The sequence below is a fragment of the Convolutriloba macropyga genome, chromosome 1 (assembly GCF_964194025.1).
Source record: "Convolutriloba macropyga chromosome 1, txConMacr16.3, whole genome shotgun sequence".
Lineage (NCBI taxonomy): Eukaryota > Metazoa > Xenacoelomorpha > Acoela > Convolutidae > Convolutriloba > Convolutriloba macropyga.
In genome coordinates, this window is record NC_134468.1 from 2,418,144 (window position 1) to 2,436,696 (window position 18,553).

The window sequence follows — 18,553 nt, forward strand, 5'->3', positions numbered from 1 at the left end:
AGATCAGATATCGTATCCAGGTTCTATACAACGGCAAATCTCACTTCAAAATTATTTGGCCTGTCTAGAGAAACACTATATTGGACAAAAATTGACGAAACTATTTGACGAAATTGACAAAAATTGGACAAAAATTGACGAAATTATTTGGCCTGTCTAGAGAAACACTATATTGGACAAAAATTGACGAAAATTAACTAAAATCATTAAAATGATTCGGGGGGGGGGGGGGGGGGGGGTTCAAATCACGTCATTAGAGGTTATTTACCACTAAAAAAAATTAAAGTGAAAGATACACCAATTTCGGCGCACTTTTCTTTTCATTTTCATTTTAGAAGTGACCTGCCGCCACTTGAGTTCAGCTGCAGACAATTTTGAATTGGAGAAACGCAGATTACGCAAAACGAAGAAGTCAAGGGCGCAAAAGTCACCCGAAAAGTCAAAACGATTAAGCAAAAACTTGGCAAAAAGACAAACATGTTTATAAAAATTACCTCAGACTTCGTTCGAGAGCAATTTTAAAAAGATTCCAAAAAATCAAAATAACCAAATGATTCATGAAAATTCGTTTTATTGAATACCATATCTGATAGAATATCTGATTAAGCTGAAAACGATTACGCGAAAAATTCGAATCTCTCTGGGGCTATTCACAATAACTTTACAAAAACTGGTATCACACCAAGTCGACAAGATACAAAAAAATTAGGAGGGCAACACTGAAAGGTCTTCGTGAGAAATTACTGCTAGCAAAACATACAAAATCATACTGTGGTGATACTGCGGTAATTTATATTACAGATATTTTATTCAAAGTAGTTACCGTTTCCAGAAAAATTTTTCCAAGAAAGCTTTTTTAAAAAAAACAGTATTGAAAAGCTGAAAAAATAAAGACTTCTGAGCAGATATACTCTAAAAAACACTGCAAGAAACTTAAAAGCTTTGAGGTCAAGAAATAAAAGGAGGCACGATAATGAGAGTTTGCACATAGAGTTCCAACTCCAGTCAACCCCATTTGTGACTTAATTGTCTACCAAATGAGGAAGACTTATTGTCTACTAAATATAACCGTCTAACAAAATATCTACAAAAACTTTCAAAAATTTATATATTGTTCAAAATTATTCAAAAATTCATTTAAATAATCTCCTAAAATTCAAACAAAAAACGAAGAAGATTGCCCCATTAGAGGTGCCATAAAAACGGCCATTAAAGAGACACAGATAAAGAGACAGACAACAATCTCAAATAACACAACAAGCATTACTTATGACCAAAACTCAACTCAATCTTTTTTCAAAAAAAAAACTTTATAAAAAAAGAAAGTAGCGCCAGATAAAACCTAAACAAAGCAAATAAACTATCATTTCAATAGAGGGGACCTGTCTTTCTAGAGAATAATGAACAACCAGACAAAACCAAAATGGAAAAATTTAGGAAACACGTTTAAACTTTTTGAAAACAACAATTAAAGCTCATAATTCATGAAAAACCATTAATTCTATCAAATGAAATAAATAAACAGCCTCATTTATACTTCCATTGGAAGCCATTGAAACCCGTCATTATCGAGAATGTCAAAGGACTACAAAAAGAACAAATACAGAAGACATTAAAAAAGTATATTAAATTTCACAAAACAGGTGCCGTTAAAATCAAAATCTTTTAACTAAAAACTAAAAAAATACACAACTGCTCTTTTTCTCAACGCCACATTTTACATAATGCGACATTTGAGTGGCCTTTAAATTTTCATTAATAAGGTAGCCAGACAAGACAAAAGGAAAATCAGAAACGGGGAAAATTTATGAAAACTGGTGGCATCAAAGCCAAACAAACACTATTTGAAAGATAAAACAGCAACGAAGACTACAATATAATTGAATTGAAAGAGGATGCGACCTCTCTCTTCGCTGAGAGTACGCTATAAGATGAGAGAAATAACAAAAAGTGACAAAGCTATAAAAAAACTTATTCTTTGAAACCGTTCTTTTTTCAAAGTCATAGCAACCATTACTTTTCAGCCTAAAAATACTTAGCATATTCACTTGTAACTGTTTAGGAAGCCAATTGGACAAAATCAGGAGCAGAAAATAACCAATACAGGAAGAACTCCAAAGTTCACGATACATTTTACGAAAACAGTGTTGAAGCCTAATAAACCGTAAGATTTTCGCTGAAATTATAATATAGATTGAATGGCCTTCACTGCACATAAATTTGATCTGTTAATAATTGGGCTTTGATTTGAATTCATTTTGATACGTAATCAACAAAAACAACAACGCAAAAATATTTTAAATGACAGCGCCCCATTATAATCCGAATAATTTTTGAGATTAGACCAAAATAACTGTTCAACCAATAAAACAATAAGTCGTAACAATTAGCGATCAGCTATTTTAACAAGAAAATTCAAAAATAAAGGATAAATTTTGGATAATTATCGAGTTATATTAGCGAAATACTGTTTATCATTAGAAAGCATTAGATAGTTTCACATAAGTTCCTTAGATAGCAAAAGTCCTTTAAATAATTAGACTCCTTCAAAGGACTCAAAGAGAACAACAAATGCTGGCACAACTCAAGAATTCAATAAAATAGTTACTAAAAAACTTTGTTGGAGCCATAAAGACCTCGAGCTTTACTCAGAAAAAAACAATATTTATTCAAAGGGCGTCATTTGAACATGAATGGGACCTCCCATAAACGGAACAATAAACTAGTTGGTCGGAACAATAAACATATGTTAAAACCTTCGTTTTAGTTGAGCAATTAGATCAAGTTTATCATAATTTAAAAACGTAAGCCAAAAACAATGCACCTAATTGTGATCGATGTTTAACAACCATAATCGGTACATCGAATTATTGCCTACCATTTAAAAATAACCCATCTCACATCTTTTATTCCCAAAAAAACCCAATTCTCGCAATGCAAGTTTTATCGGTATTTTGTTGTTTCTTTTGATATTTTAGCTCTCATTTTACGTGACAATTGATCTTAAAAAGCTAGACGAGCAATTATATCAGTTCCAGAAAAGGCTGATACGGGTTAGAACACAGTATTAGAAAGTTATGTGACAAATAATTACTTTTCGGTCCCCAAAGAAAACCTATTTATGGACTGCAAAAATTCTGAAACCGTTAACTTTTTATTTTGAAGTCTCAAAGTCTATCAGAGGCTTTATTGTTTTCACGAGGAGTTAATTCTTGATTCTCAGAATGTCGAGGTAGCAACGAAATGATTTAAAAAGCAGCAAATTGGGCAAAAATTTCTCAAATGCTAGAATAGCAGATACTCTGCTCGATAACAAAGATAAAACTTTAGATCTCATTCTCAGTTTTTAATAATTATTCTGAATATCCAAAATAGCCGTAAAACAATCCATTTCAACCTGTAAAACAACTCAACTGTAATTGAAGCTAAACAAGAGGTCCCGCCTAGTACTGTGCCCTGCTCAGAAAGTTCCAACTTGCATCAAAAACCTTGGAGCACCTTGTCAACCTTGGATAACAAGATCATACAATAAGCTATAAAAGGTCTTTTTGCACAAAAAACTACGTATTAACTGATTAGAACGTGCAGGCGATCATTATTTACTATCATTTTTACCGTAAAAAATGTGAAAATACATCAATTTTTCAAATCAAAGTTTAAGATGAATAAATCTCCATGCTTAATAAGGCATATGGCCTAGAATGGGATGCCTGCTTCTAGTTTAACCCCCCCCCCCCAAAAAAAAATCCGACAAATAGTAAAAATCAAGCGAGAAAATGCTTTTTTCGAGCACACTTTTCTCACACTATACTTTAATTAGGATTTAAAAAATTCACGCCACAGGACTCGCTTTTTCGCTCCCCTTTCTGTTTCACATTTCGATAATATATGAAGATTCTAAAAATACCCCTAATTCAGCTTCTACACTGAAGGCTATTAGGCACAATACTAATGCCAGCAAGCAATCGCTTTAATGAGCTTTGATAACCTAAAGCATTATGAGTCAATGACCGGGCTTTATGTTTATCCCGTTTCTTTTGATTTTTGCACTTCTGATTTTCACCGTATTCACTACATTACGGAAGTAAATATGTGAAAGAATTGAAAATCCATTCAGTTGAAACAGTCAGTCAGGTAAGTCAGAAGCGTGAAAATTGTATTTTGGGAAAACCATTTCCAAAAAATTCAGATTAAAAAATTAAAAAACATAGCAGGACAAGTCCTGAAATACAATTCAAAGAATTGAATGCAAAACTTAGAAGTACTCTACATGAACACCAGTTCAATTGAACAATGCCAGCCAAACACAAACATAAATCTTAAAAAGTTGAGAAGTTAAAACAATCAAACAAACTGAACAAAAATATACTCATTGCTAAAACTCTTGAAGCTTTTACCCCGAAGGCAAAATTTGATACCTTTAAATATACCTATTTCATAAATATGTTCAAAACCATTTTTGGATCTTAAATCGGTCCAGGATCATATCTGCAAGACCTGAAAAAATTCACTGGCCCTTGAAGATCGATTAACTCAGAAAAAGACAGAAAAATTTTAAAAACTCAATTGAAAATGTTTGAAATGTTGCTGAAAATTGTGATAATAAAATCTTCCCAATGATTTATGTGTCTATACAGCCTATCAACTAACCCAATTCCAAGCCTTAAACATTCAATGTCTCAAAGATCGATATGCAATAATTCTTAGAAAATTCAAATTTCAAAAAAAAAAAATTTATATTCATTCTAATAAAATGTTGAAAGCCATTCCCTCACCGCCTAGCAACAATGTTATAACATGCTATCAAACCCTGAAGGAGGTTGCCTGACAACTAAGGCAAAAAACTCAATAAGAGACATTTGTTCAAAAAATTGAAAATTGCAAATTTTATCAAAAAATTTCTAAAATTCGAATTGCTAAATTGTTGAAAACAATTCCATTGACTATAAAAACCATACAGCAATTTTTTATCAGACCAAGCAGAACGTGTAATAGGTTTTCTGTCACTTAAGAATGGACAAATATCAAAAATTGCCAAAAATTTTAGTAAAATTAAAAAAAATTGCAAATTTTATCTAAAAAATTCCAAAATTCGAAATTTTAAATAGTTGAAAACAATTCCATTGACACTAAAAACCATGCAGTAACTTTTTATCAGACCGTGGAATAGGTTTTCTTGCACTTGATATGGACAAATATCAAAAATTCACAAGAATTTTAGGAAAACTTAAAAAAATTACCGACTTTATTAAAAAAAAAAGCTGAAATTCGAGACATTAAAACCTTGAAAACCATTCCAATACATCTAGAATATCTATAAAACTATGCAGTGCCCTATTACCAAACCTTAGAGGAGATTTCCTGGCCCTGAGGCTAGAAAAACTCAAAAATTGTCAAAAAACTTGAAAAAATGCAAAAATTAGTATCATTTTGCGTGTTTGTGTTTTTAGTGCCAAAACATATAGCTCATAAAAAGTTCATAACAAGTAACTTTCCCTCGCAAAAGCCCTTCGTCAACTTATAAAAACTTCAACCTCAGACTAATAAAACAAAAAACTCAAAAATCACAAAAACCATGAAAAATTGCACCACTTTGAGCCCAAAAACATCTAAAAATGACCTTTAAACCTTAAATTAAGGCCATCCCAACAGCTGCACCACTCTAAGCACTTGAAGGACTTCTAAAATCCACTTTGGGCCTCTAATGAAACTTAATTCCCGCTGGGCTTTACCTGTTTATCCCGTTTTGAAAGATCATAGTTATTGAAAAATGTGTGAACAGATCTTAAAAAAAACACAGCGCCCCAATACAATTCAAATTCTTTGAATCGTAAAAAACTGAACATCACTGTCAAAAGGCCGCATGTGACCAAAACCACTAACGAGAAAAAGAAATTTGGTTCAAACACCTTTTTCTCACTCAACTATAAAATTCGAGCGAAAAATGTCACGTCGCAAAACCACTCGCTTCTTCGCTCCACTTCCTGTTTCGGCGTGACCAAAATCGCGACTGCAATTCGACTTCAAAAATAATGAAGATGTCTGAACATATCTTTTAAAAAAGACAGCGCCCCAATACAATTTAAATTCTGTGAATTGTAAAAAAAAAAGGAGAGCGCCTAAATAGTAGCCGTTGGGAGGCTGACGGCGGCTATTAAAATATGCGAAAAAGAAATTCCGTTTTTTACTAGCTGGCCTTAAATAACCGTCAATTATTGATACTCACTCCGTTGAATGATCTCTTTCAATTAAAGTAGACAAAAGTATTTTGAAAGTGAGAAAGTTACCTTTGAGAGGGAGGCACGTCATCTGTGTCCAAAAATCAAGTCATGGGAAGGAAGAAAACCTCACTCCACTGAGAGTGAAATATGACGTCACGCACGCAAGGAGCAGATTTGAAAGAGCATTCTGTCGAAAGGTAATAAAAATCTTGATGATAAAAAAACAGAATGACAGGTCCTGGAATAAAATTTAAAAAATTTTCATTGAATACACAAAAACTAGACATAGAAATGACGAGTAACTGATTCAGAAAAGCATTTAGAACAAACAAGAACAGTAAGAACACAAGATATATTTCCGCACTTCAAAAATCACAGACGAGAAAGCGAAATTTTGTTCAAACTTGGTTTTATGACTACTCTGAAATTGGAGAAATTTTAGGCCAAAAAACCACTTGCTCATTTGCTCCACTTCCTGTTTCGGCGTGACCAAAATCATCACCTCAATTTGACTTTAAAAATCATAAAATAGCTCAACAGATTAAAAAAACATAGCCGGAAGACACCCAAACACTCACCGAATCTCCTACTTTTTTATACTAATCATTTTGAAACAAAAATAGTAAAATAAATGAGGTTAGCCAAATCTGATGACCAAAACTGATAAAATGCGATCACTAATAACAACTCTGCAACAACAGTGGACAAAAATATCGTAATTTTTATTTATAAATCCACTAATGCAACTAATCCAATTTAAATTAAATAACAAAAACTACAAAATGCCAATAAGGCATTAAATAATAATTGTTTCGAAAAACCTTTTGGAAAACGCGTCTTCTCTATTAGTGACCCACCCAATTAATTTCAGAGATATACCAAACACAACCAGCCAACGTCGGGCGAACTGCTCTCAAAAGACCTGCGAGCGGTTGGCTTCGGTAGTACCCAGTTGGGGCTCAGAGATGCAAGCACTGGGAGGGGGGTCAACTGATGGGGACAGAGCTGGGAGGGCGGGACAAGAAGGGGGTGCAAACCACCAGGTGATAGGATGGACTGAAGGGGTTGAGTGGAGGACGGGGGAAGTGGTGAGGGGGAGGGGTTGAGAGGGGGTCAAACTCTCAAAATTCAGAACCGCCCCTCACATCAAGATATTGTCATTTCAAAACAGTTTTGGTGAATCGTATTCTTAGAGATTGGTCCGAGCGTTACCTGTTTATTACGTTTTTAGGACAAAAAGTCAAATGGGTCAGACGAAAAACTGGTCAAGCGAAAAATCGCATTACGAAAGGCCTCAGGACTAGTATAATTGCTACAAACATCGTTTGAGAGACATCAAACAGATAAAAATAGAAACCACAAGAATTGCAAATGTATATCCTTTATTTTAAAGAAAACTATCCTGCATAATATTGCAGAGCATAATATTGCTTGGTAGCAGAATAGGTAGATAAAGTGTCAGTTATTGGTAGAAGAAAAGTTCTAGATTAATTAGCGAAAAAGTAGTTTAAAAATCCGAGATTTTCTTAAACATACAAAATTATTATCAATCAAATCGAAGGATCGACAAAACCACAAACAACATTCAACCCAAAAAAATTTCCCAGATGATATACAAATCTGAAGGAAATTACAAAAACTGCATAAACCGTCCAACAGGACAAAATAGCTACAATTGCATCTTAAGTATAATTTTTGCTTCAGTTTGACCAAAATACCAGCTTAGATAATTAACACAGACACATTTGGCTTAAAAAAGCAACATTGCACGCATCAAAAATTAGCCCTTCGAGCAAAATTCTGTAACAGCTACTTTTGTTGACCTAGAGTATATTGAACTACACTTCTTTTCACGTGCGGCATTTGAATTCCTCTAATAACTCAAAAAATAGATAAACATTACTCCTACTGTAAAAAGACAGCGCCCAAATATAAATCAGATGCGTGGAATTGTAAAAAAAAAATAGGGACGCTATAATAGACGGCTGAGATGAGGGTGGTTATTAACGATAAAAGTCCTCTAAAAAAGTTCGGTTCTATTTTAATCTCCGATCCAACCAGTTTAAACGATTCGATGAACTCGAGAGAATCGGTAATTTTTGTCTAAAAATGCAATTTGTATGATAATTCGAACAGCATACAGCAACATTGCCGAAATCAATAAAAGACAAAAAAAAGTACATAATCTAAATTTGACGCACTTAAAAAATCACAAACGAGAAAGCGAAATTTTGTTCAAACTTGGTTTTATGACTACTCTGAAATTGGAGAAATTTTAGGCCACAAAACCACTTGCTCATTTGCTCCACTTCCTGTTTCGGCGTGACCAAAATCATCACCTCAATTTGACTTTAAAAATCATGAAATAGCTCAACAGATTAAAAAAAACATAGCCGGAAGACACCGAAACACTCACCGAATCTCCTACTTTTTTACACTAATCATTTTGAAACAAAAATTTTAAAATAAATGAGGTTAGCCAAATCTGATAACCAAAACTGATAAAATGCGATCACTAATAACAACTCTGCAACAACAGTTGACAAAAATATCGTAATTTTTATTCATAAATCCACTAATGCAACTAATCCAATTTAAAATAAATAAAAACTACAAAATGCCAATAAGGCATTAAATAATAATTGTTTCGAAAAACCTTTTGGAAAACGCGTCTTCTCCATTAGTGACCCACCCAATTCATTTCAGAGATATACCAAACACAACCAGCTAACGTCGGGCGAATTGTTCTCAAAAGACCTGCGAGCGGTTGGCTTCGGTAGTTTCCAGTTGGGGCTCAGAGATGCAAGCACTGGGAGGGGGGTCAACTGATGGGGACAGAGCTGGGAGGGCGGGACAAGAAGGGGGTGCAAACCACCAGGTGAGAGGATGGACTGAAGGGGGTGAGTGGAGGATGGGGAAGTGGTGAGGGGGAGGGGTTGAGAGGGGGTAAAACTCTCAAAATTCAGAACCGCCCTTCACATCAAGATATTGTCATTTCAAAACAGTTTTGGTGAATCGTATTCTTAGAGATTGGTCAGAGCGTTACCTGTTTATTACGTTTTTAGGACAAAAAGTCAAATGGGTCAGACGAAAAACTGGTCAAGCGAAAAATCGCATTACGAAAGGCCTCAGGACTAGTATAATTGCTACAAACATCGTTTGAGAGACATCAAACAGATAAAAACAGAAACAAAAAAATTGCAAATTTATATCCTTTATTTTAAAGAAAACTGTCCTGCATAATATTGCAGAGTCACTTCTTGGTAGCAGAATAGGTAGATAAAGTGTCAGTTATTGGTAGAAGAGTAGTTCTAGATTAAATAGCGGAAAAGTACATTTCAAAAATCCTAGATTTTCTTAAACAAATATACAACATTATTATCAATCAAATCGAAAGATCAACAAAACCACAAACAACATTCAACCCAAAAAAACTTCCCAGATGATATAAAAATCTGAAGGAAATTACAAAAACTGCATAAACCGTCCAACAGGACAAAATAGCTACAATTGCATCTTAAGTATAATTTTTGCTTCAGTTTGACCAAAATACCAGCTTAGATAATTAACACAGACACATTTGGCTGAAAAAAAGCAACATTGCACGCATCAAAAAATAGCCCTTCGAGCAAAATTCTGTAACAGCTACTTTTGTTGACCTAGAGTATATTGAACTACACTTCTTTTCACGTGCGGCATTTGAATTCCTCTAATAACTCAAAAAATAGATAAACATTACTCCTACTGTAAAAAGACAGCCCCCAAATATAATTCAGATGCGTGGAATTGTAAAAAAATAGGGACGCTATAATAGACGGCTGAGAAGATGAGGGTGGTTATTAACGATAAAAGTCCTCTAAAAAAGTTCGGTTCTATTTTAATCTCCGATCCAACCAGTTTAAACGATTCGATGAACTCGAGAGAATCGGTAATTTTTGTCTAAAGATGCAATTTGTATGATAATTCGGACAGCATACAGCAACATTTCCGAAATCAATGAAAGACAAAAAAAAGTACAGAATCTAAATTTGACGCACTTAAAAAATTTCAGCACTTAAAAAATCACGAACGAGAAAGCGAAATTTTGTTCAAACTTGGTTTTATGACTACTCTATAATTGGAGAAATTTTAGGCCACAGAACCACTTGCTCATTTGCTCCACTTCCTGTTTCGGCGTGACCAAAATCATCACCTCAATTTGACTTTAAAAATCATAAAATAGCTGAACAGATAAAAAAAAACATAGCCGGAAGACACCGAAACACTCAAAGTAGATATCAACTAAGAAAAATTAATCTCCTACTTTTTTACACTAATCATTTTGAAACAAAAATAGTATAATAAATGAGGTTAGCCAAACCTGATAACCAAAACTGATAAAATGCGATCACTCATAACAACTCTGCAACAACAGTTGACAAAAATATCGTAATTTTTATTCATAAATCCACTAATGCAACTAATCCAATTTAAAAGAAATAACAAAAACTACAAAAAGCCAATAAGGCAATAAATAATAATTGTTCCGAAAAACCTTTTGGAAAACGCGTCTTCTCTATTAGTGACCCACCCAATTCATTTCAGTGATATACCAAACATCCTAGTAGATTAGAGAGCAAGCAGATTTTTTAAAAATATGATTTATTCAAAAAGTTTTAATCGAAACAAAATTTAAGTTGGTCAGAGCAGTAGTTTGAGAAAAGCTGGGAGCCAATATTAGACTACTTTTGAAATTGGCTCGACATCACCTGCGTTAAGTCCTACGCAAAAAAGAATAAAGCGTCAAATTATTAATTCTGGAAAAGGCATACTTCAAGAACTTTTCATAGTCTACGTGGAACAATTTCATTAGATGAAGTGCTCAGTGAAAATTCCATTGAAGGGCTCATCCTTTGTCTCATAAATTCCTCAAAAGAGCTCATCGTCGTCACCAACGGGCAGTTAAGATTTTCTGTCATTGACAGTTCCAAGTTTCTATACTAAGTTTTTGAAATACTACACAAACTTTCATGTAGAGTCTAACCTTTCTGGAAACTTATTCGTTCCATTTAAAAACTTACACCTAAAAAAGTCAGCTACATCTTTGCAATAGACAGGATGCGTTTCAGTAACATAGATAACCTCATTCAAAAGCAGATTTTTCCAGGCTAGTTTCACATCATCAATTTCTTCAGCCAAGGAAATGCTTAAAGCAACAGGATCAATTTTTTTTTCGCTTTCGGAAACAATTTTCTTGACTTTTTCAATGACTTTGTCAATTAAAAAGCTGAAAACTCCGGGTTCAGATGTAATATATTCAAGACATCAAAAAATTTTGAAGCCATCATTTGTTAGTTTGAATCCATCATCACAAAATTTGGATGTCTGCGAAACAGTCGCTCGCTTAAATGGCGCTTATGACCGCTAAACTGCTAAATGCTATAGCTATTCAGCAAACACTTAACTTATCCATTTTTCATAATTTTTTTCTGTTAAAACAACATCAACCCAGAGATTCTTAACATCAAAGGGGCATCTAATAGCAAACAACATAGAGTATTTATTGAGTTTCCAACCATTGTCAGCGACTTTAATTAACGGTTTTCAGATAAAATGATTGCTTCTTTTTTGGATTATTGGACTTTAACTCGATTATCAAAAACTGCTGTGGATTAATGGAACAGAGCACAAGAGTTGAACTGGATGGCAGGATGTTGGAGCTCATCAGCGCTGTGGAGGCCAGAAGACGACAGATGCCCCCAGTCATCATCAAGTTATCAAACTTGCGAAAAAGGACCTTGATTATAAGTAACGCAAACTTCTTCGTGCTGATGCAAACTTCTATCCAAAAAACCACTTGAATGGCAAATTTATGGAAAGATTGTCACCAGTAGGGACGTTTATAAAATGACTGTGTGAAGAAATGGGCTATATAACTTCGTCATACAAGTGCAATATTTCTGTGCTGTGTTGTGATAACAAGGATCAAACGGAAAAAACATTTGTGCCAGAGAGAAATGTTGATCATATATACAAGCTGCAGAAACCTGTCATCAGAACCGTTTTGGGAATATTATTGAACCACGAAATGCTACCTAAACTAGCGCTAATCCATTCGAACGCAATTATGATGCTGCTAACATGTCTTTGGAAACCCAGATTGATAAAATTATGAGATTATCTGAAAATAAATCTAAGAGGCGATAAAAAGCAATTTTATACGCTGACGTCATGTAAAGGATGCTTAATCTGCTGCTAAATTTTTTGTGACTGATTTGATGAATCTAAAATAAGAAACATTTTTGTTTGCAGTTCCTTAGAGCTTTTTTTCCTAAAACTCAAAGAAATTTAATGCCAATATCGCAAAACTAGAACTAGTAGTGCAACTAGATGTAATTTTACGCAGAAATTTGTTCAATTACTTGGCTTTAATTTTTTCCTACCTGCTGGGTTTTTTCACCAAAGTTTCTCTTCTAAAGATCCTAACTCTTTCTCTCAAAAAAATTGCAAAACCTATCTTGCCTGAAGTGATTTTTCTCTGACGGTCAAATTGGATTTTATAGATTTCGATTTGAATTTTTGAAAAATTTCATTTTCAACTTGAAGCGATTCTGCGCTCTAACTTGAAAACATAGGAAGAATAGATTTAAATTATGTTTTTTTTAATATATGGGAACTCTACTGCACAATAACCAGTAAAAAAAACCGATTCAAGTTTAAAGTTCTAAAATTGGCTGGATGTGATTCTACTCAGAAGGCTGAAAAGTCAATTTGCTTCAGCTTTTAAATTTTTTATCTGCGAAGTAAATGATTTAACTTGACGCTTTGCTTATTAGACGCAGACTTAGAACTTCACTTTTCGACGCCGTTTTAGGAATTCACTTTCAAAATAACATTTTTCTTCATCAAAGTTGTTAATGAAAAATTAGTTTGCTAAAACAGATAATCCTTAAAAATAAAGCAGATAGGTCAATTAAACGTGAAATTGAGAAACTGTTATATTTGCAAAACATTCGCTCATTAGGAGCCAATTTTGATGAACTCAATCTTGATCTTGAAACTTTAAATATTAAGCCTCGATTATTAATTGTAACAGAAACATGGCTGCGTGAGTATTCAAACCTCAATATCTTCTGCCAAGACAGGCGGAATTCTATTGAAACATGCAATCGAAATCTGAAAGGGACGGAGGTTTGGCAGTCCCTAGTACTGAACAAAATTATATAACTATCATCAAAAAAACTGGACACCAAAAATTACAGATTTTAACTGTTAAAACAGATGTCCCAAAATCAAAAAAAAAATTCTGATTACCGTAATACATAAAGCACCAAAATGAACGCTTTTGAGTTTGTTGACATTGTTATGAATCATTTATTTGAAATTGGAGAACAAAGCAAAACTAATAACATTCTTTGTGGTGATTTCAACACACATTGCGAGTGAGTCAGATCGAAAACAAAATCTTAAACAAAATCTACATAACTTAGGATTTGAGCTTGCGAACAACCCTAAAAATTTTACGAGAGTGTCACAATCAAGAAAATCAAGAATTGACCTAGTTTTTTCAAACTCTACCGTTCAAACAAATGTTCATAATTCATCAGCGAGTTAGCATTTTGATGTCATCATAGAATCAAGATCACTCAACACAAAAGACAGTGAAAAAAGCTGTTTCATTTCCCGAAATTGGAAAAAACTACAAAAATTAGAAACAAAACTCCGGGTCGAGAAACACTTGAAAAAAACCCGTTCCCAAAAATTATACCCGAGATATTAGAAAATCTGCTAAGAATATTGGAAAAAGTACTCGACGAAATAATACCTCAAAAAAAATCAAACCACAAAAAGAAATGAAGAGATGGATAACTAACGAAGTGAAAAAAACAGTGCTCTAAGAAGAACAACCATTGGAAAAAGTTTTTAGATGACAAATCTGAAGAGGCCAAAGAACAATTCAAAGTTGAAAACATAGGAAGAATAGAATCAAAGAGTGTCTTTATTAATATATGGGAACTCCACTGCACAATAACCAGAAACAAAAACCGATTCGAGTTTAAAGTTCTAAAATTGGCTGGATGTGATTCTACTCAGAAGGCTGAAATGTCAATTTGCTTCCGCTTTTAAATTTTTTATCTGCGAAGTAAATGATTTAACTTGACGCTTTGCTTATTAGACGCAGACTTAGAACTTCACTTTTCAACGCCGTTTTAGGAATTCACTTTAAAAACCATATTTTTTTCTTCATCAATATTGCTAATGAAAAATTAGTTTGCTAAAACAGATGATCCTTAAAAATGAAGCAGTTAGGTCAATTTGACAAGAAATGGAGAAACTAGTTCGCAGATCAAAGAAAGAGTTTTACTTTAAAGAAATTGACAACAAAAAATTCTTCCACTTTATAAAAAACTAGACGAACGAAAACAGCATAGGCCTTAACTATGATCTATCAAAAGATATATCCGCAACAGTGTTCAATGATTTTTTTGTTGAAGTAGGACCAAATTTAGCAAAAAAATTCAATACGATTTTGAAATATCTAGCATACCATGGAATGAAAAATCAATGCTTCTAAGCAATACAGACAAACTAGAAGTTTTATTGAACTCAAACATTGGAACAACAAGAAAAGTCTACACACTTTTGGACTATTAAAATTTTTTCTCAAGATTGTGTCACGAACAATTTCAGAAAGGCTTAGTCAAATTTTCAGCAAAAGCATGGAGTAAGAAAGTTTCCCAAATCTGCTCAAAATTGGCAGAGTGATACCCATTCATAAGGATGGACTAAATAATGAAGCTGGAAAATACCGACCCATCTCCTTGCTACCAGCAGTAGGCAAACTTTTGCACAAAAGAATCTTCGATTTTCTTATGAAGCATAAGGTATTGTCAGGGAGGCAGTTGGGCTTTCTAAGTAAGCGTTCAACGGTCGACGCAATAACCGAAACTATTGAAGCAATACTTGAACGAAAACAACATCAAACATTTCCAGCGCACGTTGCTTGATTTATCAAAAGCCTTCGACACGGTCGATCATCAATTGCTCCTAGATAAATCTGAAAGATATGGTCTCCGAGGTACAGTAGAACGTATGCTACGTTCTTCTAACTCCAACCGCAAGCAATTTGTGCTGTTCTCCGACAGCTCATCAAGTATGAGAGACATTACACATGGTGTACCCCAGGGATCCCTTCTAGGACTTCTTTCTTTTGTACATCAATGATCTTCCTACGATTGTCAAAAATTGAGAAATTCTTTATTTGCAGACGACACAAAGATTTTAAGAAAAGAGATTATCATGTAAACAGTCATCTAGAGGAGCTAAATAAAATTTCCGAATGGAGGGAAAGCAACAAACGTACACTGAACGAAGCCAAAACAAAGTTCAAGTTGGTTGGAAAAAAAGATGAACATTCTGAATCTTTCAACTGGATTAATGCTGAAGTTCAAGCCAAAACAGTTGTGAAAAATCTTGGAGTCCTCATTGACTATCAACTTGACTTCAGAGAACATGTAAATTTTATTGAAAACTTTATATCAAACCAGTTTCCAGACAAAAACCGTCTAGTAAAAATTTTTAAACAATATGATCAACATCGTTACCAACATGCGGTATTAATTTACGTAACCACAACCAAGTTACAAAGACAGCAAAATTTTTTTCTCAATAGTTTTTCAATTAAAGAAATCGGACGAGGTTCGCACGACAAGAAAAAAAGCACACAATAGCCTCAATTTTTGAACTACATGTATATGAAGTATTTAAGTTACTAGTTTCAATGCACATGAATCAGTCATCAGGTTCCTAGAAATAGGTGAAGTTGAAAAGTCATTAAATGATACAAAGAGACTAAAAAAGTTTACCTACCATTCATAAACTTACTAATCAGAACAGAAAGCGGTTATCAGTCAGAGTTAGCTTATTATATGACGTACTGGCAAAATTTGACGAAACAATAACTATAAAAGCAATTGATTGTGAGCTGCAAAAACTGAATGATTTTCTTCATAAAGTTAGGGACAACTACATTTTAGACTCGGAAGTTTTTAATAATCTTTTTTGATAATTGATCCATTTTAATGCGTTCAAGGACGTTTTTCACTAGAATTAGAACAAGTATTTACAATTGACTACTCTTTCAAAAAATGTAAAACCAAGGGAAAATTTTATGGGGAAAGAAGCTCTAAAGCGGCATCTCACACAGGCTTTCAGCCTTTTGGTGCCCCCGTGGTATACATGAATGATGACTGTATTCTTTGTATATCGCAAACCAATTTATTATGTTACTCCACGATCCAATATTCCCCTACATATTTATGCGTGGAGACGCTTACACTCTAACAAAGCCAAACTCATCGAGAAATCGCCCCCAATTGTCATTTGAGCTAAGCATTGAGATACTAATATCTTCAAGTATAGGAACACTGTCAAACAGGCAGTTCTTAAAAATTCCGAATGTCAAATAAAATCCAAAATCCCGTGTATTTATAGCTTCAAATAAAATTCAATCCTGTGAAAAACTTTCTAGCATTCAAAACCACTTTAACTCAAACAATTTAAGCAGAGTTGTAATCATATCGCTTAAAATTCTTTCTAATGTGGAATCCAAGTAATTCCAAACCACCGCCACCTAGGCTTTCCTCTCGAGTAGCCAATCGGAAAAAAATTTTTGAAGAAAGAAACCATTTTCTCTATTGCTTCTGATCAGAGTTTCAGTTATAACCAGTATTTTGAACTTGTTAATATAAATCGTGAGAGAAATAAATTTTGTTCTTGACTGATCGAGCATTGTGAAGACATAATGTTGCTGTAGATTAGCCTTTCAAAGCTTCTACAGATAGTCACTTATTTTGCGTCCGGTCATTCAGCCACTCTCACGCTTCATTGAAGTAAAATCTAGATAACAGAACGTGTTCCGGTTCAGTACTGATCGTTCACTCAGAAAAGGAGAAAAATTCAAAAATTTTAAAAACAATTGCAAATTTTGCAAAAATTTGTGTTATAAAATTCTTCAGAACCATTTCATTGTCTAAAAAGACTATCCAGTATCTCAATTTCAAGCCTTAAATAGTTCCACCGGCTCATAAGGGTCCATAAAATTTCAGAGAATTTGAAAAAATTTAAATTCTTTAAAAAAATTGCTAAAACTCAAGTAATTAAAAAATTGATAACCATTCCGTTAACTCTAGAAACTATGCGACACCTTATTATCAAATCTTGGAGGAGGTCCCTGGGCGCCTGGTGCCGGAAAACAATTCAAAAATAGTAAAGAAAACTTGAAAAACTGCAAACAATTTTTGAAAAATTGCTTAAGTTCGCTATATTTAAAACGTAAAAAAATTAAGTGGCATCTAGAAACTATGCAGTAACCTATCATCAAACACTAGAAGAAGCTCCTTGGCTCTTTCGGCTGGAGAGACCTATTAAAATGACAAACAATTTCAAAATTGAAAAAATTTGCCAATATTTTTCAAAAAAAATTGCTAAAATTCGTGATTTTGAAATCTTGATAAACATTCTATTACATCTAAAAAAATACACAGTAACCTATTTCCAAACCCTAGAAGAGGTTCCTTGGCTCTTGAGGCTGAGGAAACCTAAATAATGACAAAAATTTTCAAAAAACTTGAAAAAATTGAAAGTTTTATCAAAAAATTGCTAAAATCGGTGATATTAAAAAGTTGAAAACTATCCCATGGCAAATAAGAAATTTTCAAAAGCTTATTATTAAACCCTTAAGGAGGTTTAATGGCCCCTGAGTCTGAAAAAACTTAATTAATGACAATAAATGTCAAAAAATTGAAAAAAAATTGCAAGTTTGGTTTAAAATGCTAAAATTTGTGATGTTAAAATGTTGAAAACAATTCCATTACTACTAAAAACAATGTAGTAATCTATTATCAGACCCTAGAGGTTCCTTGACAACTAGGGCTGAAAAACTTAAAAATTGACAAATTTTCAAAAAACTTGAAAAAATTGAAAGTTTTATAAAAAAAAATTGCTAAAATTGGTGATATTAAAAAGTTGAAAACTATCCCATGGCAAATAAGAAACTTTCAAAAGCTTTTTATTAAACCCTTAAGGAGGTTTTATGGCCCCTGAGTCTGAAAAAACTTAATTAATGACAATAAATGTCGAAAAATTGAAAAAAAATTGCAAGTTTGGTTTAAAAAAATGCTAAAATTTGTGATGTCAAAATGTTGAAAACAATTCCATTACTACTAAAAACAATGTAGTAATCTATTATCAGACCCTAGAGGTTCCTTGACAACTAGGGCTGAAAAACTTAAAAATTGACAAATTTTCAAAAAGCTTGAAAAAAAATGTGAAAATTAGTATAAATTTGCTTG

The 18,553-nt window shown here is 33.4% G+C and overlaps 1 protein-coding gene across 1 annotated transcript in view; it reads right to left on the reverse strand.

Annotated features, from left to right (window-relative positions):
- The window catches only part of LOC142357966 (mitochondrial nicotinamide adenine dinucleotide transporter SLC25A51-like), a 129,111-nt gene that overhangs the window by 40,826 nt on the left and 69,732 nt on the right, over nucleotides 1–18,553 (reverse strand). The gene's annotated exons all lie outside the window — the stretch shown is intronic.